The 22,974-nt window shown below is 38.7% G+C and overlaps 1 protein-coding gene across 2 annotated transcripts in view; it reads left to right on the top strand.

Moving 5' to 3' along the window:
- The window catches only part of RASA2 (RAS p21 protein activator 2), a 193,238-nt gene that overhangs the window by 3,143 nt on the left and 167,121 nt on the right, over positions 1 to 22,974 (top strand). Inside the window, exon 2 of one of the 2 annotated variants that reach the window (XM_039487411.1) lies at positions 18,864 to 18,927. The gene's annotated coding sequence lies outside the window, so the exon portion shown is untranslated. Of the gene's footprint in view, positions 1 to 294; positions 350 to 18,863; positions 18,928 to 22,974 lie in introns of those variants that run through there. The other variant, XM_039487410.1, reaches the window with a different exon arrangement.

The raw sequence follows: 22,974 nt of genomic DNA, 5'->3' as shown, positions 1-22,974 counted from the left end.
CTGATTATTGTGTCTCATTGACTCCAGATCAAATGTGTTTGGATTACAGATAAAAAGATTCTTTCTTTCCTCTCATTTGCAACCAGCAAACTCAGCATGGGCTCCAGAAGTCAAGCAGGATGCTTCTTGTGAATTGTCAGTGACAGTGTCTGCACGTGAAATTATGCCCTCATTAACACTTATGCAACTCCACTGCCTGCAAATTAGACCTTAGTGGCACTTGAGCAGCAATCATATTACCTTAACTGAGGTTGCAGATTGAACCTTAGTACATCATGCCGCTGGGTTTGGTCAACAAGGAAAAGGATTCAACTCCTGCTCTGTTAGCTGTGTTGATTCTTCAGTGACAGTAAGAGTAAAAATGAGTAAAACCTTATTTGTATCACTGCACTTGGTCAATATGACTGAATGCACACATGTGGTTGACTGAGAAGGTGTTGCTCTTACACAATCAGTTTTCAGGGCAGTGTTTGTCCAGTAGCACCTCTGCCCTGCAAAACATTTAATTGTTGTTTGAATTTTCTACTTTGCTAGTGTAATTTGAAACACAAATGACTATTGTTTAATGAAACATAAATGATTCCTTACAGGGGGTTACTACAGTAGGTGTGGAAAGAGAAAACAGGCCCTTGTTAAACAAATGTTGCATCCCTTCTCCCTAGCCCTGACTTTTCCTTGTCTTTACATTTATGTGGACTATGATCTTTTTGAGGTGGTGACCTGTCTACTAATGTGTTGCAAAGCACCTACCACAGCTATGTGAAGAAAAAGAAGCGTGACATGCAAAATCAGTTTCTCTTTCTAATGGCACATTATGTGCAGAGACATTTCTAAGTCGTTTTGGTCCTTGTTAGATAGGTAAATAAAGCTGAAAACAGAAATATCTAGGTCCAGCCCTGCAAGGTTCTGAGCACACTCATTTCATACTGAAGCTAATGATAGCTGAAGGTATTCAGCGTCTCCCAGCAGGCAACCAGGAACTGACAGAGTCAGGATCTAATAACAACTCTGTGCCAGGCTTTGTTAGTCCATTTGTGTGCGGTGCCAGGGCTATTAAATGACAATTTAATTATTAATGTTTGAAGACATGTGATGTTTCCATTGTTATGTTTTATTCAATATAAAGATCCATGTGATTTAAAGGTGTTTTATGTGAGGACCCTAGACATCTCAGGACATTGGTAAAATCATGAATAACAGCCTTTCGCTGCTAAGTCACTGTTGAGATCTACAAAAAAGTGGCACAAGTACTCCTTGTTCTTTTTGCTGATACAGATGAACACGGCTACCACTCTGAAACCTGTTCAGATCTGGTTCAGCTGGGTAGCACTCAAAAGTAGTTAGCATCTGAAGGCTTTATCCACAGCATAAGACACTCTGTAACAACTGGTACCCTTGCTGACATTGCAGCAGAGAAATTAATGATTGATTAGGCATGGAGACTGAACCATTCAGCTGCTTCTAGGGATAGTTTCTCCAGGTCTTAGTTTAGGCATGCTGGCAGGGTTAATGGGGGTACACTGACTGCAGTGTACCTGTTCTGTGGCTTCAGTATCCAGTGCTTTCATAATTCTAAATTAGTTTATAAAAGTCATTTGGCCTCAGTGGCCTCTCTGATGAAGAGGGAAGGAAGATTTTATAATACTGCCAAGGAAACAAATATGATAAAGACAGAATGCAAAAACAAAATGTAGGGGGGTAAGGGGGAATGTGCAGCATAAGCAAATGGGAGGCTTCAGGTACCTGATTCTACTCTCAGTTACACTAGTGTACATCAGGAGTAACTTCACTGAAGTCAATGGAGCTACATCAGTTTTAAACTGGCATAAGTGTGGGATAATCGTAGCCTGTGAGAACAAAATCGTAGCCTGTGAGAATTCCTGGAGGAAGGTGTGTCCTACAGTCAGATAGCCTGAAAATAACATTGTCTTAAGAATATTATCTGGTATTTTTCCTTAAATGGTTTAATAGAATAGTTAATACTTGAAGTTGGTCTTAAGAGGCAGTTGTGCTGTACAGGAACCCAAGCAGGAAAAAAAGAAAAAAATAAGGCGATCGCGGTAGCTCTACCTCCGCCGCTTCATTCTTCGGCAGCAATTTGGTGGCAGGTCCTATCCTCCGAGAGGGACTGAGGGGACCTGCCGCCGAATTACCGCCAAAGAGCTGGACGTGCCATCCCTCTCTGTTGGCTGCTCCAGGTACCTGCTTGCTGCGCTGGTGCCTGGAGCCATCCTTGGTGCTGTAGGTGCAATGGCTGCAAGTTCAGCGTCTTAGTAGTTCTTTACAGAAGGAGACTGGTGGTTTTGTGTACTGTAATCAGTAATAAGAATCAATAACCAATAAGTAATGTTTTTCAGGGATTGGAATTTTAGTAATTAAAGAGATATCAGAATACACAATTTGACTGAATTTATTAAACAATTGTTAGTAAATAACAGAAAGGAATACTTTAACAAAGTCTGGAGAATCAAGCCTTGCAGCTAATGACAGTCTGATTTCTGTACTGTTCCAATTCCGCTATTTGCTTACAGATTGGCATTCTTATACCTGAGCTCTTTACGGTTTCATGTTCATTATTTCTTCCTTTCCACACACAGACAGATCTTATTTTTAGTATCATTCATAACTTTTTGTTCCATTTAATAAATTTCCAACTGCATTATTGGAGGAAAGATTAAAGAGGCTAGGACTCTTCAGCTTGGAAAAGAGGAGACTAAGGGGGGATATGATAGAGGTATATAAAATCATGAGTGATGTGGAGAAAGTGGATAAGGAAAAGTTATTTACTTATTCCCATAATACAAGAACTAGGGGTCACCAAATGAAATTAATAGGCAGCAGGTTTAAAACAAATAAAAGGAAGTTCTTCTTCACGCAGCGCACAGTCAACTTGTGGAACTCCTTACCTGAGGAGGTTGTGAAGGCTAGGACTATAATAGCGTTTAAAAGAGAACTGGATAAATTCATGGTGGTTAAGTCCATAAATGGCTATTAGCCAGGATGGGTAAGGAATGGTGTCCCTAGCCTCTGTTTGTGAGAGGATGGAGTTGGATGGCAGGAGAGAGATCATTTGATCATTGCCTGTTAGGTTCACTCCCTCTGGGGCACCTGGCATTGGCCACTGTCAGTAGACAGATATTGGGCTAGATGGACCTTTGGTCTGACCCGGTAAGGCCGTTCTTATGTTCTTATCTGTTGTTTGCTTATGTCTTTTCGGTGGGTGCATCATATTTTGCTAATTCAAACATTCATTAATTATTGTGGTTAGTACATTGCTAAAACGTTTATTCTTTACTTCACAATTCTTGCAAAAATCTTACACAGATTATCATATCGTTCTCTAATAATTCTAGCAAGCTAGTATTTTTCCCTTTTTTAGCATAGCTGCAGGATCGGTGTCTGGCTCGTAAGCATTGTACAAATATTTATGTGAGTCTGCCTGATCCAATCATTAATAAATATATTAACATTGATATTGTTGTATAATATATTTTCATATATATTTAACACGACTGCTGATTATTTTTCTCCAGTGCTTACAGAGATCTCAACTCTAGTTGAGGAGGTACCTGACAGCCAGTAGTTGTGGTTCTTTTACAGATTTATCCACAAACTCCATCCTTTTGTTCTGTTTGTCCGAAACCTCTGTGTGTGGTCTAGTCTGTTATGTGAATTTCCAAGGGTTATGACTTCCTTCAACTCCATACCAAATTCTATCAGGCCAAGGTTGAGCAGCAGCTGCCATGATTGTGTAATGGGTGGTGGAGCTTTAAGAACTCTCTAGATTGAAATACAAAGTGGGTGACGTAATATCTCTTACTGGAGCAACTTCTGGTGGTGAAAGAGACAAGCTTTCGACCTCCACTGAGCTCTTGTTCATGTCTTTCAGAAGGTGAAGAAGAGCTTAGTGTAGGTCAAAAGCTTGTCTTTTTCACCGCCAGAAGTTGATAGAATAAAAGATATTCTTTCATCCACCTTGTCTCTCTGATCTCCTCGGCTGCAACACCACTGCAAACAATCTCTAGATTGACAAATTCTGCTTCTGAAGGAAGTTGGTCATTACTTTATCACCAAAAGAAGAATGGGCAATAAAGGGCTGAGATGTGTGCCAGCAGCTCCGAGCAGAAGGAAGACATCCATCGTCTTCCCCTATGTACAATGCTGGCCCATCACCTACGTTTTTAATAATATATATAGTCTGCTAAAATGTAATTTAAAAGAAAAATAGCAGGTTCTGTCTGTGTGTAGAAAGAAGAGGCTGAAAAACTCAGTGAAGAGTTTGGAAATTTTCCACGTTTTTAATTGAAATTTTGAACCATTTGTAAAATTGACCAACTCTAATCACTAGGGCCCCAATCTTATGTGAAGAACTCAGTGAGAAGACCCTAATGTCCACACTGAGCCCCACTGAAGTAATTGGCAACCAGGGTGCACCTGCAGTTCTCTATGCAGGGTCAAGGCCCTGGTGTTGTAGAATCTGGTTACATGATGCAATGCTAATTTACATTTGTAAATGAGTTTGGGTACTAGACAATATAGAAATTGCCTTTTGACAAAAATATAATGGTCAGAGTTCCCTAGATATACACTATCAGAGTCATAACTATTGTTCCACATTAATCCGTTTTATCATAGGCAATGTGCTTGCTTGCTTCTACTTATAAATACCATGAAAATAATTCCTGAGGCCCTTTAGGTGGGGCTGGGGAGGTAGGCGGGTTAGACAGCTGGTTGATAGTCCCCTGTCCCCCCGCCATGTTTTGATTTGTTTTTCATGTTCACTTTCTAATCTGGTATGGATTTTAGTCTTTTTTTTTTTAAAAATCTGAGGCTACAGTCTTTAATATATGTATCCATAACACCGCTGAGAAGTGGAGAAATTCTGTTATCCCCATTTTACAGATGGAGCACTGAGGCACAGACAAAGTTACTTGCCCAAGGTCACACAGGCAGTCCATGGGTTGGTGGAGCAGGTAATTGAACCTGGTCTTCAAGGCTAGCATCTCCACCACTGGACTATCTTTCCTCCCCTAAATGAGCATACTTTGTTGTTTTTGGCTTTTGCGACACATTTAGAATGTTGTTGTGAGTTAGGCAGTGTAATGGAGTCCAGAAGCTTTTACTGACGGATGTATTTCCTTTGACAATGAACATGGATTTCAGGGGTGGGCCAAATAGAAGTATATTTTATTTTCATTAGCTATTTATAACTTTAAATTGGAATTAAACCCACAATAAAACTGGTTACAGTAAAAATGTATTATATCTTTGTCTAAATAAGACCTATTAAAAATCTTCAGATAGACATTCTGGTAAACTACACTGCAAATTCTGCACTAATTGAAAACTCTAGTTCACCTTCTTCCCACCTTCTGCCAACTGGTGGAGAGGATTGAAACAGAACCCTCAGCCGCATATTGCATGCTATCTGGTAGAGCTTTCTGATTTTTGTCTCCATCCAAGACAAGGTGATCTTAGGGATATTTTTGGGTTGCAACAGTCTTGTAGACTTTTCCTTAATTTGATGGCACATGTGAAACCTAAGAGTGATCTGCGTATTTCACTTAGGGTAGTATAAAATGAGATTACATGATATTTTGTTGCTAAATTATATTTTTCCTGTAGACATTGTAAATAAACGAGGCCAGGATTAATACTGTTTAACTTCAGTAGGTTTTTACATTGTTTGTAATTACGTGAGCCCAGGAAACTCAAACACAAATAAATTAAACAGCTGGTAGAAGCATGACAAGCAGGAGCATTGTCTAGTGGTTAATGCACAGACGTGGGAGTCAAGTGGTTTGAAACCCATTCCTGGCCCTGACACTAATTTACTGGGTAATGCTGAGCTGCTCGCTTATTAAACTGTCTGGGCTTTATTCAGTGTTGCCCTATGGCCAATTTGCCTTGGCTACTGCTGGAGGAAAGCGGTCACAAGGCAAGTGCAATCCCTCTTGGAAAAATACCCTGGCACCTGTACCTGGTACAGAACTGTACCTGGTACAGAACTGTGTCCACCAGCTCTGCTCTGCTTCCCCAGGCAGCATTCCAGAATGACACATGGACAGGCCAGACAAGGGAGGAGACTGATCAGGGGCAGGTGAGGGCATGGGCAGGGCAGACCTATGCTCCAGCATCCCTGCAGTAGCTCAGGTTAGGTCAGCCCTCATGGCTTCACTAACTTACACCCAAGGTCCCATCAGTCCACAGTATCCTCTAAAGTGGAAGGGCACAAGCTTCCCTCTTTTTCATCTCTGTGTTTCATTGGATTAGGCCCAAGGTTTCTGAGGGTTCGTGGTCTCTGCAACTTCTCCAAGCTAACATTTCCTCCCAGCTTTGCATCTCTGCCCATCCTTAATTGTGTGTGTGAGAATTGCACCTGAATTCTTGGATATGTCCAAGATCCAAGGTACTTTGATTTATTTCTCTTCCTCCCTCCCCCATGTGTTTTCAATAGGAGGGGAAAACGAGTTACCTCACAGACAGCACCATTTCAGTGCTGGAGTGTGGTAACTCAATTTGGCAATGTTCCACTCCCTTGGCTCCTTATGTGTATGGACAGAAGAAGTTCTAGACATCAATCTATGCCTGTAAGAACATTTGGAAGACTGAATTATTTCAGTAGGTACAAAGATAGCCAGTCACTGGGGATGGATTCCTTCCCATGGTCACTCAGAGTCAAAGTGCTGCAGAAATTTTAGCATTCCACACTGAGGGGAGCTCTTTACAAATTCAAGCATCTCCAGAGAAACTGGTTGAGTTATGTTGCACAGTTAGTACACACATTGCCTTTAAATGCCTCTTTGCAGAGGTACTGTCGCTGGACACACGGGACCTACTATTCTGTCCCAGTCAAAAAATCCATTAGCCAAAGTCTGTTCAATTACACCCATGCAACCCCATTGATGAGACAGCATTGTCTAGTGGTTACATGGGTTTAACAGAACAGAAATTAGTCTGTTATCTCTCACTCCTTTTTGGTTGTCGAGAGGAGACTCTTATGCATCTCTGTCCTCTTACAGGCCAAAAAGAAATTCCACAGCAGTAGCCTATCACCTGTGTACAAGTATGAACACTGGCTTTAGCCCACTAAATTTTCCTCCGTTATCTTTTCATTATGCTATTGCAGGATTTTATGTCAGAAATGTTGATCAAAAAGTCACCTGTTGGTTATTATGAGTCAAATTTTGTTGCCTGAGACACTTAGCTATAGTTTCATACCTTGCTTGTCGGCTATTAATAGTGTGTAACTGAATCAGGAAAGAATCCCAAGAGGGAGATGATGTTTCTTACACTATTGTTGGTGGCACTGCATTATTAAAATAATAATTTGTATTGAGTGACAGTTAAAAGTAAGGGCATTTTTTAATTCAATGCCACATGTCAAACCTGAGTTGTTAGCTACCTGTTCTTCAGCAAGCAAGCACTAGCAAAGATTGCCCAGCAAAGATTTCACATCACTGAAATAGGGTTAGATCCCATTTAAGTTAAGGCAAAACATTCTTTAAGTTCATCTTTATACTTGTTGGGAGGAGAAGAAGCCATTTCACTTTTCCATTTGATCTTCTAATACATACTCATTGCATGCCAAAGGTTTTAGGTTTTCTTTTTCTGTGTTAAAAGCACTGTACTCCCCTAAAACAAGGAATGATGGAGAGTTTTATTAATAGAACATTTTCAGCATTTGAGACTCAGTAAAATGATGTCTATCTTTGTTTATGGACAGAGCATGTCTTAGTCTTGGCTATCTGGCTGTAATCGCCGATACAAAAGTCTTATAAAACTTAATAGAAAACTATAACCTGTCTATAGAGTTGATTAATCAAAATTATAACCCTGTTGTAGAGGTCTTTAGGATGTTTCAAAGACGTAAAGTAAGGATAAAAATTCTCTGTTAGTATTATTATAACTATTTGCACTGTAGTAGCATCTACAGTGGCCAACACAGTGGGCCTTCTACATAGACATAACAGAACGATGGTCCCTACCTCAGAGAGCTTACAATCTAAATATAAGATAAGGGACAACATGAGGATACAATAAACGGACAGGAAAAACACAAGGTTATTAAATTCTATTATTTTAGGTTTATAATATGACAGAAACAGGCTATATTTGTCATTAAATGTAAATTGTTCTGTGATTTAATACTGCATTCTGCTTTCCCATCTGAGCAGAGACTTCTCCAGAGACTTCACCGCCTACATTTGCTCATGCAGTTATTGCAATTTAATGTGTAGATGGCCACTTATCCCTCTAAATGGTCATTTCCCCATGCAAATACCTGAGTTGCATGCTTAGTTGTAACAGTGCTAGTATAACATGTGAGTATTCTTTTAAAAAAATATTGGTTCTTAAGATACTGTAGAGTTTCCACAACAAATAACATGCTAACCCTGCTGCCCTGGCTACATCCCAATGTAGACAGCTACAATATAAACGTGAGTTCACTGTAATAACTAAAAGTACCTTCAGTATATTAAATGCAATTATTCAGAGATAGAACAGATGTGGAATGCATTCTTTGGGAGGGTAGCTTGAAGGTGACCCTGGGTGCCATGAGGAATCTCCAACAGGCTATAGTAAAATAAAAGGGCGGTTGGATTAGGTGTGGGGGAGTTTTGCCATTTTGGACTTGCTGTATTGGTATTTTGCCAGGACAAAGCCTGATTAATCAAATGTTGAACTTTCTACATGAGAAGACTGTAGTTCAGGGAATCGACTTTTCAAATCCTCCAGGAGGAAATGAAAGAGCATCACTTGGTTCCCACCAGATTTCAGAGAACAATTAACTGCCAAGTCTACTGTTTGCTTCCTCATAGCAACCGTAGCATGGTTTGGAATCCCTTTTTGAGCTTTTGCAGCTAATATCCCCTTTTCACGTGACTGACACAGATCCTTCTTAGCTGGGAGGAGTGCTGCAGAGTCTCTTTATTTTATACAGTGCAACTGTAGGGTTAGTGGCTTGAGCACAGGGTCCTGGGTTCTGTTCCTGGCTTTCCCACTAACACTGTGTGACCTTGGGCAAGTCACTTTACCCCTCTCTGTTTCGCCATGTGTAAAATTGGGATGCTAACATCTTACAGGGCTGTAGTGAGGCTCAATTAATGTATCTAATCAGCATTGAGATCATTGGATAAAATGTGCTATAGAAATGCATTGCTATTAATTAGAGCCTTTTCTGCAGTTTCATTTTAACAGGTTAGTGCTGCAGATGCTGACTAGTTTTGTTCTTAAAATTAACAGAGTTTCATTCTGCCTTTGCCTCCTTGTGCAGACCCTACAGGGAAGGGGGGGAGAAGTTTCACTTTTTGGCTGCCAGAAAGGTGCTGAGTGTTTAGAGAAAATGATTGAATTTGTCAGGTGATATAGGACTGTATCTTTTTTTAGAGCAGCTAAAGCCCCCTCTATACTGACCTTGTTGTCATGTTTAAGTTTAAACACAGTTCGTGCTACACCAGTACAGTTTGGCTGTTTGGGGTAAAGAGCTGTAAAATGGTTCTTAAACGTGGCAGTGAGACCTGTATATGATGGGATGAGGCCAGCAGAAGATGGGGTGTAACTGGGTGAACAAACCTCAGACTGAAATATGTAAAGAAGAAATTAAAAGTCTGGGGTTTACATTTAATAGTCCCAGTCATTGATATATAACTGATTAATAGTCATGAAGACAGGTTTGAGGCCAGCCCCACCCAAAATCATCTGCCAGGAGGGAATAAAGCGGGAAAGCAAGCTTCAGAGCTGGGCTGCACAGTCAAAGGAATCTTGGGTCAGAGTCAGAGAGGACATAGTAGGTGGGCTGAACAGCCTTGTGGTAGGAACCTTAGGGGCATCCAAGCCTGAGGGCGAAGGCTTGCAATGGACTTTATGCCGTCTTAATGTTCATTTCTTTGTTGGTAAGTCAGATCCCCCACAGGAGAGTGAGTTTTGACTCTATGCAAGTTGTGAGGACTGCGGTTTAGAATTGGTGAGAGAGTTATGTGTTCACATAGGTTTTAAGAGTGCGATCTCTCTGACTTTTTAAGTGATGTTTGATTTTATGAGAACTGTCAAATCCAAAGCTGTTTCTACTGGAACATCTGAAGACATTTCTCTTTGGCTTGTTCTGGCACTGATGCTGTTCAAAAGAAGTTGCAAGAATGTTTTTAATAATAGGGAAAGTGTATTATTTTCATTCTCATTCTCCCAAACAGTTGAAGAGTTTCTGCACAAACTTGAGGGGATGGGGAAAGGCAGGGAGGAAAGCATCTTTGTATGAGACCAAGCCTGCAAAACTTTAGCCTGAAAGGCAAAGTTTCAGAAAGTTATGAGTGACTTTAAACATGGGTGTATAAAGGAGTGTTATGCAACCTTAACTATAGCAGAGGTCCCCAAACTGTGGGGCGTGCCTCTTCCAGGGGAGCACGGACACTGTTCAGGGTGGTGCGGCAGGGCCCAGGCCAACCCCCATAGGGGGCAGGAAGTGCCACCCAGCCCCAATCTGCCCCCAGCTCTGCTCTGGCTCCGCCCCCAGCTGTGGTCCCTGACTGTGGCCTGGCCACGGCTTCAGCTCCCAGCCCCAGATTTGCCCCCAGCTGTGGCCCCAGCCTAGTCAGCCCCCTTACCCCTGTCCATGGCCCCCACCCCCCAGCTGCAGCCCCATTCCCGGCCCTGGTTCCCATGGGGGTGGGGGGTGGGGGGTACAGACAGGGGCAAGGGGGGGTGTGACCATGAAAAGTTTGGGGACCACTGAACTATATATAGAGAGAGAGCTTGTGGAATCTGCACCTGCAATGAACAGAGTACATACAGACTATGCAATCCAAATTTACGCTCTCCTAGAGTTTGACTGTTGGTAACTTAAGCAGCAGCAAAAAAAAACCCTTCCCCAAAAACATAAAGCTCAGCATAAGCTTTCTCACAGGTATGGCAGTTCCTAGCATTTTCCTGCAGGATTTCCTTTGTCTCAACCCTATTTCCCCGTTGCTCTAGAACCAACTCCTCTTATATACTGGTTGACATAAATAAGCATGACTTAGCATATATGCCTCTGTATGCCTATCCAGGGTGCAAGCACTTGATGTGCTCAGAGGAGCCCCTCTCTACCCAGGATCTTAGTGGGTATGCCTAGAAAGCAATTAAATGCCTGTGGCTTGCCTTTGTCAGCTGACTTGGGCTTGGGCTGTGAATCTGTAAAATGCAGTGTAGACATTCAGGCTCAGGCCAAAACCTGAGCTCTGGGACCCTACCAGGAGCGGGGTGGGGGAGAGACAGAGGAGAGAGCCAGAGCTCAGGCTCCAGCCCAAGCCCAAACATCGACATTGCAATTTTATAGCCCCGCAGCCTGAGCCCTGTGAGCCTGAGTCAGCTGACACTGGCCAATCACTAGTCTTTGTTGCAGTGTGGACGTATGAGTGTCTGATACTGTGTTACAGGGAGCTGCTGGCTCTCACTAAGATCAGAGGAGAGAGGAAGTAGGGGATGTAGAAGTGCCTATAAAAGCCAAAGGCAAAGGAAATTAGATGTTAAAAGACGTAGGAAATATTTAGGTTTGGGCTGACAAGTGATTTGTGGAATTTAACATGGAGAAAAAATTGAAGTAATGAGTGCAAGGTAAAAAAATAAAAAAGGAATTCTGCCTTTAAATGCAATAGATTAGTGGGTATGGGAGTGATAGTGGGTAGATACTTGAAAGCATCAGTGCAATGTCTGGTAGCAGTTTAGAAAGCTACAGGATTTTCCGGTGTAGAACTAGAGAGCTAGCCCACGCACACATCAAAAGAGGTCATTCAGGCACTGTTCAAAGAGACAGTGAGGCCACATCTTGAGTATTATGACAATTTTGGATGTCACGTTACAGAAAGAATATTGAGAAATGACTTGTGGGGGAGTTCGCACAGGTCAATAGAGCCATCACATTTTCATATTCTGTGAAGGGACTTTTCTTTTAAAGGGGTTCTGTTTGCATTTTAGTCAACACCAATTTGTTTTCATAAAATCCCAGGAATAGTAAAATGATTCTGTAGTTTGTCTACAGAGCACAGGCGTTCGTCTGTTATGAATGTTTCACCAATGTACAGCCCCTCTTTATAAAAAGATAGGGCTGAACCAAGGACATAACAATATATAATTGCCCCCTAAGCAAAAGTTGAATGTGGATCCCCTTATACACGGTTTCAGCATGGTCACACCTTCCCAAAAAACATTATATATCCTACAATTTTTACTGTTTTCTGCAGAGTCTTAGCTTTCATTTTAAAAAAGACAGTAGCCTTCTCAGTGTAGCTAATAAATTGCTGCTCTGTCTAACCCAGCTGTGCAGAAAACAATATCTTGCTAAACAAGTGTAGCAAAGGCGTGAACTCACCTCTGTTCATATCAGTGAGGTGTTAATTTCATAGCCTATTGTGGACCATGTGAATACTGTTGTTGCTAAGAGCAAAACTCTGTGAAACAATCACTCAGCATACAGGCATATTGTGTATTTTTTTAAATGTTAATCTCTACCCAACCATTACTTTTGCATGATGAGCTTTTTCCTTGCCTCTGTTATACACTTATTTTATATATATCGATATATATAAATAAACGGAAGTACATTCACTGGAGTTTTACATGCCCACTCATCCTTGGCATTGTCCCTTATTCCTGACCTTTCCTCTTACATTAGTAGTTGGAATATGGCATATCACCTACAGCCTATGGCATAGACACCTTATCCCTGGAGAATCAGCAAACATCTTTGCAAAGCCCAGCAAGTGGCAGTGAACCCCAATTTTCTGTGCGTCTCCAGGTTTTCTGCGTCCAGTTGTGGTGTTGAGTAAATATGCTGGTATACTCATTAGTGTCATGTGATTAACACCATCTTGCCAGCAAGTTGTCCAATGTTGCCTGTGACTACTGTGGCCCTCCTGTTTTGGCCTGTGCACATCCCTTAGCTGGCAATCCATGTCCCTTTGGATCTACAGAGGGCCAGAAAGCATGTTAGCTGGCCATAGTATTCACGCCATCAAGCATTAGGAATCCTGCTGTCTTGCTCAGTGGGTGCAATTTTTGGACCAGTTTGTGCTTTTAATCTCTGAACTAAACTACATCAATTATATTTGTCTTTTTAATCCCATTAGTTCCATGATAAAGAGGATGCTGGATGGATGGCATTAAAAACGGAGTGAAATTAGCTGTGGCCCAAGGCCTTTGATGTTAATGGATTATTCAAACATAATGGGTATCTGGCCTAAAAAACCAGTAGAAAATTCATCCAAAAATCATAGGGAAATAAAATGCAAAAGGCAGAGATCCCACTTTCCCATTTATCCTTAATGTGTGATTCACATGGGATCTAGCACAAAGTGGTCTTCCACTGAAATACAAATGAGTATCCGGGGAGCTAGAGAACCCTCCTCTAGAGCATGGTTATGAGGGAAGGCTGTACAGGCTCCCTAAAAAGTTGGAGATCTATTGTGTTTGTGGTGGGAAAAACAAAGCCACAAAGATAGTACCTGAATTATTGAGTGAAACAGAATCAGATTCAAACGGGCCTTTTCTCTAAGCCTTTTCTACTATAGCTGGTCGAAATGAATTATTGTCATTTTTAATCGAAAAATTGTTTCATTTTTGTCAGTCAAAATGTTTTTTAAAAGTGTTGATTTTGACATTTTCATTTTGGAAAAAAACACAAAATGAAGTATTACAATAATGTCAAAATGTCTCATTTCAACACTAGTGGAACAAAATATTTCATTTTTTCATATCGAAATGACTTCAAAACAAAATGGTTTTTTATATAATTTTTAAAACAAGTTAAAAAATTTCAGTGGTGGAACAAAATGTTTTGAATTCCTTAAAATGAAACATTTTGATTGACCTAAAACAAAGCAAAAAGTTGGAATTTTGTTGTATAGTGATTTTTGAATTTTTTTTTGGTTTTGTTCCATTTGTTCCATGGAAAATTTTTTAAATCATGGAATTTCCTGTGAAACTGAAAGTCTGGTTCCCACACAGCTCTATTGTCTACACACATAAATTGTACTACTCTAACTGTACACATATAGTTAAAGCAGTACAACTCCCCTCCCTTCTACTCCCACAGTGTGGACACAGTCATGCTGGAATAAAAGTGGTTATGCCAGGATAGCTTATCCCCAGGTGGGAAGGCGAATAAGCTATACTGCTCTAATGCACCTTTATACTGAAACAACTGCATCCACACTAGGTGTTGTATATTTTAGGGCTGTCAAGCGATTGAAAAACTTAATCACGATTAATTGTGCGATTAATCGCAGTGTTAATTATAGAATACCATTTATTTAAATATTTTGGATGTTTTCTACTTTTTCAAATATATTGGTTTCAATTACAACACAGACTATAAAGTGTATAGTGCTCACTTTATATTTATTTTTGATTACAAGTATTTGCACTGTAAAAAAACAAAATAAATAGTATTTTTCAGTTCACCTAATACAAGTACTGTAGTGCAATCTCTTTATCATGAAAGTTGAACTTACAAATGTAGAATTATGTAGAAAAAAACCTGCCTTCAAAAATAAAACAATGTAAAATTGTAGAGCCTGCAAGTCCACTCAGTCCTACTTCTTGTTCAGCCAATTGCTCAGACAAACAAGTTTGTTTACATTTGCAGGAGATAATGCTGCCTGCTTCTTGTTTACAATATCACCTGAAAGTGAGAACAGGCATTGGCATAGCACTGTTGTAGCCGGCGTTGCAAGATGTTTACATGCTAGATGTGCTAAAGATTCATATGTCCCTTCAATCTTCAACCACGATTCCAAGGGACGTGCGTCCACGCTGATGATGGGTTCTGCTCCATAACAATCCAAGGCCGTGCAGACCGACACATGTTCATTTTCATCATGTGAGTCAGATGCCACCAGCAGAAGGTTGATTTTCTTTTTTGGTGGCTCAGTTTCTGTAGTTTCTCTTTTAAGACTTCTGAAAGCATGCTCCACACCTCGTCCCGATCAGATTTTGGAAGGCACTTCAGACTCTTAAACCTTGGGTCTAGTGCTATAGCAATCTTTAGAAATCTCAGATTGGTACCTTCTTTGCATTTTGTCAAATCTGTAGTGAAAGTGTTCTTAAAATGAACAACGTGCTGGGTCATCATCCAAGAATGCTATAACATGAAATATATCTCAGAATGTGGGTAAAACAGAGATGGGGGACATACAATTCTGCCTCAAGGAGTTCAGTCACAAATTTCATTAACACATTATTTTTTTAACGAGCGTCATCAGCATGGAAGCCTGTCCTCTGGAATGATGGCCGAAGCACAAAGGAGCATACGAATGTTTAGCATATCTGGCATGTAAATACTTTGCAATGCTGGCTACAAAAGTGCCATGCAAATGCCTGTTCTCACTTTCTAGTGACATTGTAAATAAGAAGAGGGCAGCATTATCTCCTGTAAATGTAAACAAACTTGTTTGTCTTAGTGATTGGCTGAACAAGAAGTAGGACTGAGTAGACTTGTAGGCTCTGAAGTTTTATATTGTTTTGTTTTTGAAAGCAGTTATGTAACAAAAAAAAATCTACATTTGTAAGTTGCGTTTTCACAGCAAAAAGATTGCACTACAGTATTTGTATGAGGGGAATTGAAAAATACAGTTTTTCATTTTTACAGTGCAAATATTTGTAATAAAAATATGCACTTTGATTTCAATTACAACACAGAATACAATATGTATGAAAATATAGAAAAACAGGCAAAATATTTAATAAATTTCAATTAGTATTCGGTTTAACGGTGCGATTAAAACTGTGATTAATCATGATTTAATTAGTAATAATTTAGTTAATCGCACGAGTTAACTACGATTAATCGACAGCCCTAAAATATTTATGTAAAAAAATCACACTTGCTAACCAAAATTGTGATACCGGTACAAAATCTGTGTGTAGACCAGACTGAAGTCTCTAACTTAGCCTAAGAATTAAAGAGTTGATTTTCAGAAATGCCTAAATTGCTCGCATCACAATATCAGCTCTCACTGGTTATTTAAATCATTCATCACAGATGAAACTTTCTGGAAGGCCTCAGAAATTTATTTCTTTACTGAAATTAACTGTTAAGAGAGCCATAAGTAAAATCATGCAAATACATAACCACAGGAATACATGCAAGCATTGAAAATGGTCCATTAGTGCATGTTTTGTAAAATTAGAGAGAGACACCCACACAGGTTTAGGAACAGCCTTGTTCCCTGATCAGTCAGTGGAGGTGAGGCACTTGCACATCAGGAATGGGCTAATTGCTATGCAGGTGCCTCCGATTACCTGAACCACACAAAGGTTCTTGCCCTCACTCAGGCAAAGTAAACAGTACTGTTACATTTTAGTAGGGGGAATGGTAATCCCAAAAACCAAGGGACAGATTACTTGCAGGATCCTGTTGAAATCTGCCTCCAGCTGTAGTTACTCATCTTAAAGCAAACCTAATCTCAGAAATTTAGCATGCTGCCACACTTCCCTGTAAGCCCAATATATTTTACTGACATGGGACCCAAATCCTCTTCCTTTAAAGTCAATGAGACTTTCACCATGGCTTTAAAATGTCCAGGACTGGGACTATGGTATCTTCTTAAATTTCGTGCCAAGTCCTGAAGCTTCAAAAGTTCAGAGTTCCTGGGACTAACCATTTTAATTGTGTATTGCAGTATTTGTATGACAAAAACAGACAGCTCCTAACAAAAAGTTATTTTGTAACTTTCAATTATTTTGTAATCCTACATTAGAATGACAGCTGTTTTTATAACTCTGGCCTCTTCTGTTGCTGGTGTGGTTTCATTGCTGTGTGACAGATGTGTTATTAATGGAAAAGGATTCTGCATATTTTAAAGCACACACTGTTTGGATCATCTGAGGCCCAGCCTTTAAACCAAACAGGACAAAATGCCAAAGCCAGATATATTTTCATAGCGAAAAATCTTCAAATTCCAGAGAAAAATATTCACTTTAACCAAAATAAAACAAACAGAAAGAAAGAATCCTTCACATCTAATCAAGTAGTCTATTAGATATTAGAAAGGCCTACATGTAATATATATGTATTTGTATGGCAGTCTCTAGTTATTACTTGTTTTCTGAATTAATAGTATCATTATTATTAGCTGTCCCTTGTGGAAGATTGGAATTTGCACAGAAAAGTAGTTAGCAATGCACACAAACATCCATTTATTTCAATACCAGAGCAGAAACAATTTACATTCAATGATGCATTAAGCAAGTAGATTAATTTTAAAAAATACGGTGATGAAATATATTCAGATTGTTTCTTAGCATTTAGGAATAAACTGTTTCCCAGTATTTAAAGAGGTATTAGTTTGTATATAGTTTGGGGAAGGGAAGGAAAGAAGAATTGATGAGCCATAGAAAACATTTTCAAAAATAAGGAAATCCTCTTTCTACATCCAGGTAGATTTTAGGCTTTGCTTTACTTACCTGACAGTTCAGCCTTAAGGGACTGTAATGCCGATCATAGCAAGCTGTTCCATTTCTCTCTCATTTCCCCTTGGGGACACATTGACAATGGAAATGTAGCAGAACAGCTTTTGCTTACTAAGCATTTTTTTCAAACCCTCAGATAAGCAGCTTTTTTTAAACCTCTGTATATTTTTGTTCTACGTCTTAAACATTTGACTGTAATTTGAGTGTTTCAGGAAAATGAGAGGCATTCTTTGAAATGTGTACCTCTACTGGTTTATAAAAATCTAATTCCCACGATTACCCTGTCACAAGCTCTGTAGAGGGCGATATCAATTTAATGTATGCAGCCAAACAAGATGCACAGTATTAATTTTAGAAAATAGAGGAAAGATGTTAAATATGTTTTGTGAGATTTTGTATTTTTGCAGATGAGATTTAATTTTCTAAAATCATTTTAGTCATAAAAAAACCGACAACACTTCAGTAGCTGCATTGACATCCATGATGTCAGAATGTCGTGCAACTGTAGCTAAGAAAAGCCTCTGAGAGAAAAAACAAAGGAGCATTGCATCTCACCATAACATAAGATGTGCACATACAGTACGTAGAATTCATACGGTGGTAGTGAGTTGTTGCTTCCAGTTTGATTAGACAATCGTTGTCTTGTTTTTCTTGCTTTGACAGTGAGTATGTTTGTATGCTGCTTAAGTCTTCTTAGCGTTATTTAGGTCAGTATACTTATGATGGCTTTCGTGGTCTGTAGCGTCTGATATATACAGTATGCGAAGGAAATCAGCATTACATTTTTGTATATTATCTCTTTTATTTTATTACTTCTAAGGGTGGAAGAACATGTTGTAATTAATCGAAATTCTAAACAACAGAGTATCTGCCATTTCTGCATTGCAGATATATTTAGCTCTAACACTGCTTGTGGTTAACAGGGTGTAGCATAGACACAGACAGCTGATCGTGCAGTCAGACCCTGTGCTCTTGTGGTTTTGTCAATACTGCTCAGGATTTTGATAAGCTGTAAAAAAAAAAAAAGAAGTGCTTTATGTTGCATCAAAATTTAATCTTTAGCATTGATGGGTATTTTTTCTGGTATTGTCTTTTATTAATTAAAGAAAATATTCTAAGGCTTAAAAATTAAGAGAGAATAGCAAATGCATCCAGAACCTAATACATATTGTATGAAATCTTTCTTCATCCAGAGTCTGCTTACCGCAGAAATGCTGGAATGGCTACAGTAAGATAAAGATTGTTTTATTTTCCTCAGCAGAAGGATGCAATCACTGTAGAGGCAGGTTTTGATAAGAGTTTTAAATACCTACTACTGTATTATTGCAGAATTTGGAGTTTGCTGAACGCTGTTTAGTGACTGGGGCTCATCTTGCATCACTAGTTGATGACATTTTTCTTTGTTCCCTCCCACGCAGTTGAACCAAGACTGTAGCTGATGTGCAGTGTCACTTACAACATTAATCAGATACTGCATTTAAGGTGAGCTGTCCCTTGCCTCCACCCTTACCAGAGCCGTGCTGCAGTATGTATCTTACTTCTACAAGCCTAAAATGGCAGGCAGGATTAACGTTGCTTGTGCTGTGTGCATGCTGTGTATAGAATTCATTATACCATGCCTAGTATTTCAAATGTGAGTATGTAAATGCACTGTGTACCATATCATGCGGTAGTGAAGACTTTATTTGTGCTTCATTACAGGCTTAGATATTTAAGCATCACCTTTAGAATTCTCTTTCATTTGCAGTGTAGTGAGCTGTTAGCTTGTCATCACATTCAAAATACAGTATTAGCCCTTAAAAAAAAAAAAAAGTAAATTCTGCTTCCAGATGGTGTCACCCTTTTTCTTCTTGCATTTACTGTAGTTTAAATAATGTATGTTTATTTTTAATTAATGTGAATATCAAATTAAAGCACTTAAAACGTACATATTTATTATGCAGGTAGGAGGCACGTCAAATCTATTTTTAACTCTTACGCAGTCCACGTTGTGCAATGGGCTTTGGTTGTCGAGTTTATATTTTCAGCAGTGATATCAATAGGCTGATTTTCAGCAAATGTGACAAGTGGCCTTTGCAGTGGTCAGCTTTACTCTTTGAACCCTATGAGGGTGGGGGGAGACAACGTTGTGTTGCAGTTTCAGAAAACCTTGGATGTGGACTTTTTTTTCCCCCCACTCCTGCTTTCCTTATTGATAAATTCAGTTCTCATGATCACAGTCTATTCAAGCTGCTTCCCATCTGATTTTTGACAACTGCTTCTAAAAATTTATCGAGAAGACCGAGAATTCAGTTGATCTCCATCGCTTTACATAAAAATGGCTGGGTATATTGCCATGTTAACACTGCATTAGGAGGTACACACAGGTAGGTTGAGATTTGCATGTTTTGTAGATTTCTCATTCAGTGCTGCAAAGACATAAAGTGAGCTTTAAAATGTAGCTTTCAGTATAAAAATGTATTGAACAGTTAATTTAAAAAAACAACAACCTAATACTAAATTGTATGGCTTCACATATTGGCATGATGATTGTTTTCACCTGAGAAAAGAATCTATTGTGAAAGTGAAGCAATCATGTCTGTTAAAATAATCATATGTAATAAGGGCGTGGCAACGTTTGTGCAACAAAAGAATTTTTTAAAAGCCTATTGATTCAATTGCATTTTAAAATCTATTTTGAAAATTATTGGATTCGTAGTTAAAATGCAAAAATAAAAGTTAAGGTGGGTAAGAAAAATGAAAAATATTTTAATTCTACCATAGGAAGCGGTCTTTCAACGTGCTCTGTGAAAGCTTAAATAAAGATTAATTTGCTTTGTTACAGATATTTTTCTATATCAGGTACCAGAAAAAAACCATACAGTATTTCTTTTTATTTTAATGTGTAAGGTTTTTAGAGAGATATATATATATATAGATGGCCCTGTCATCTTAAACTGAACAGCAGTTCAGTGCAGTATGGTTTATTTCAAACAAAAATGGTTCAGAAATTAAAACCAAACAGCTCTAGATACAAAAGCCTGAATTTGAGCAATTTTTAAAAATAATTTATCAGTATTGTACTTCAGAGACCATCTTCTGAAGTAAATTTATTTCAGATTAATACTGGGCCAGAACCTGTTTCCTTGGCAACCAAATCCTGTTAAAAAGTGCAATAGTAGAGATGCAAAGAAAGTTACTCTTGTTTAATACCATGATGCAAATGCAAATTTTGCTGTTAAGTTACTTTTGGTTCTAAATGAGAAACTGATCTCATTTTATGTTTCCATGCGATTATCGTTTCTTAAACGACGCCATGTTTGTAAAACTGTGCATATCAGAAAACTGCTTTTTCCTGTTTTTAATTGATTGCTTCCAGAAATGTACCCAAGTACCTTTTTATTTTAAGCATAGTATGAAAGGCAGTTCAAGGTTTGTGCAGTATTTGTATAAAACAGAAGTTTCATTATTACTACTGTACAAGTATCACTAAAACGATAGACAGCTGAGAAATGTAGAGAATCGAAAATGTCCTTAAACCTTCTTTCACAATCACTGAACTTAGCAACAATAGAGCTGTGGACTTTTCACTAAACAGAACCCATTCTGAAGTCCAACCAAAACACAGTGTGTAACCATTCTCGAAAAGTACTTGTATGTGTTGGGATATTAGCACAGCTCATTTGTGGTTTGCTGCAATGTACGGATCCCAGAGATTCTGCACAGTTTGAGTAAATAATTGCTTAGGTAAAACAGCTTGTCTAACATTTTTAACAGTATCTGTAAAATCAAACCCCATTTGTGCTAGAGGAAATTGCTTAGGCAGTCTTAAATTGTGCTAAATGTCTCCATTTAGCTTATAGCCTGGTATATCTCCTTATGAATCTCCTTGGTATATGATTTGAGAAATACTTACTGCAAAGATATTTTTGCAGCACGGTAGCCATTTTCCTTTCATGTCCTTGACTTTAAGTACATTTTGTGTGGAAGAGGCTCAAGCACAGAACCATAATCACAAAAAAAAAAAATTACAAGCTTGGTTCTACCCACTGTTCATGTTAATAAAAATAGCATTAACAGTTTTCACTGCGGTATAACTAATTTTAATTTATTTCTAAACAGATCATGAATTCAGTGCATTCCAATAAATATTACTGTTCAGATGATAGAAGTCATCTTCCTGTTTTGATAGGCCAATGCTGAATAATCATTCCAAACCCATTTGATTTATTTACTAGATTAGTTTGATGTAGTACAGTCATTATTTCCCCATTCCATTTAAAGAAACTCAGGTGAAAACTTGATAGATTTACCAGTGTATGTTTCAAATTACATTTTAAAGTAGAATTTTTATTATAGTTGTAATTTCATTCTCTCTGATTGCAAGGATTTGATGTACATTTTATCCTTGGAATGTATTTTACAGCTGGTTCCTCAGTGCTGTTATTAACACTATTGTTTTTTTCCTTGCATAGTATTATTTTCAAGGAAATTCTAATTGCTACGGAGCTAAAGCTGAGCAATGGCAATCTATGTATTATGTTTTAAAATATTTTTAGTATATTGTATCATGTCTCAGTGGGAGGTTGGAGCCACAGTACAAATACAATTTTTTATTATTTTATTTTGTCTCTGTGGTTCAAATTAACATACCCACAATGTTTAAAGAATGAAAACCTAATTCTTGGTTACATTAGTATGTTTCAGTCTGGTTGTTTTGACTCCATTTGCAAATTTTCTCTTTTGTCAGTATGTGGATCCTTTTTTAATTGATATTACTGAACTAATACAAGCTGCTTCCCTGGCTTCTGTGAAAATTCATTGTCAGCCTGAGAGCGGCAATTGTTACTCTGCTGAACAAGATGATTCACTTATTAAGGGGGATTCTATTAATTATGAAGCTGTTCTGAGGTTAAACATCCTACATGGATTACTGTGTGTGTTTTTAATGGTATGCTTCTATAAATGGGAGGTGCCCAGATGCTATCACAATGGGCACCGTATGTAAATCTTATGTAAACCACATACATTTTACTCTCTCTGGCTTTGGTGCCTGAAAGAGGTACATTGGAGCAGGTATAGATTTTCATTCCCAAAGTACAACCAGTCAGATATTGACTTTTTGCCAGTTCTGCTTTGAGTGCCAAATCTCTGATATTTAACCCCCAACTTTTATAACTGGAAACTATTTTAAGCCTATGAATTCCAATTTATGCCTAGCAGAAAAACTAAGCAAATCTTGAGTACAAAGGAAATAAAACAAAAATTGTTCCCCCAGCTATACTATCTACAGTCCCATCTACTTTTCAGTAAGGTTACGTCAGGCTGTAAACCTTGTCTTTGCATTGAAATTGCACTCCTTACAGTGTGAAGCCATCTATGTTCAGTTGATTTTGCCATGGCATCACAGCTTTTGATACAGGTTCTGATGATCATGGAATCCTTGTGCCCCATCTTGAACATCTAGTGGATCTTTTAGCACTGCATTACCTGATATGCATCTTCCGACTCCCAGCACTGCCATGTTTTGTTTTTAGCTTTCATAGGACC

The sequence above is a fragment of the Mauremys reevesii genome, linkage group 9 (assembly GCF_016161935.1).
Source record: "Mauremys reevesii isolate NIE-2019 linkage group 9, ASM1616193v1, whole genome shotgun sequence".
Lineage (NCBI taxonomy): Eukaryota > Metazoa > Chordata > Testudines > Geoemydidae > Mauremys > Mauremys reevesii.
Note: the sequence above shows the minus strand (reverse complement) of the source record. Positions and strands in the feature narration are given on the sequence as shown.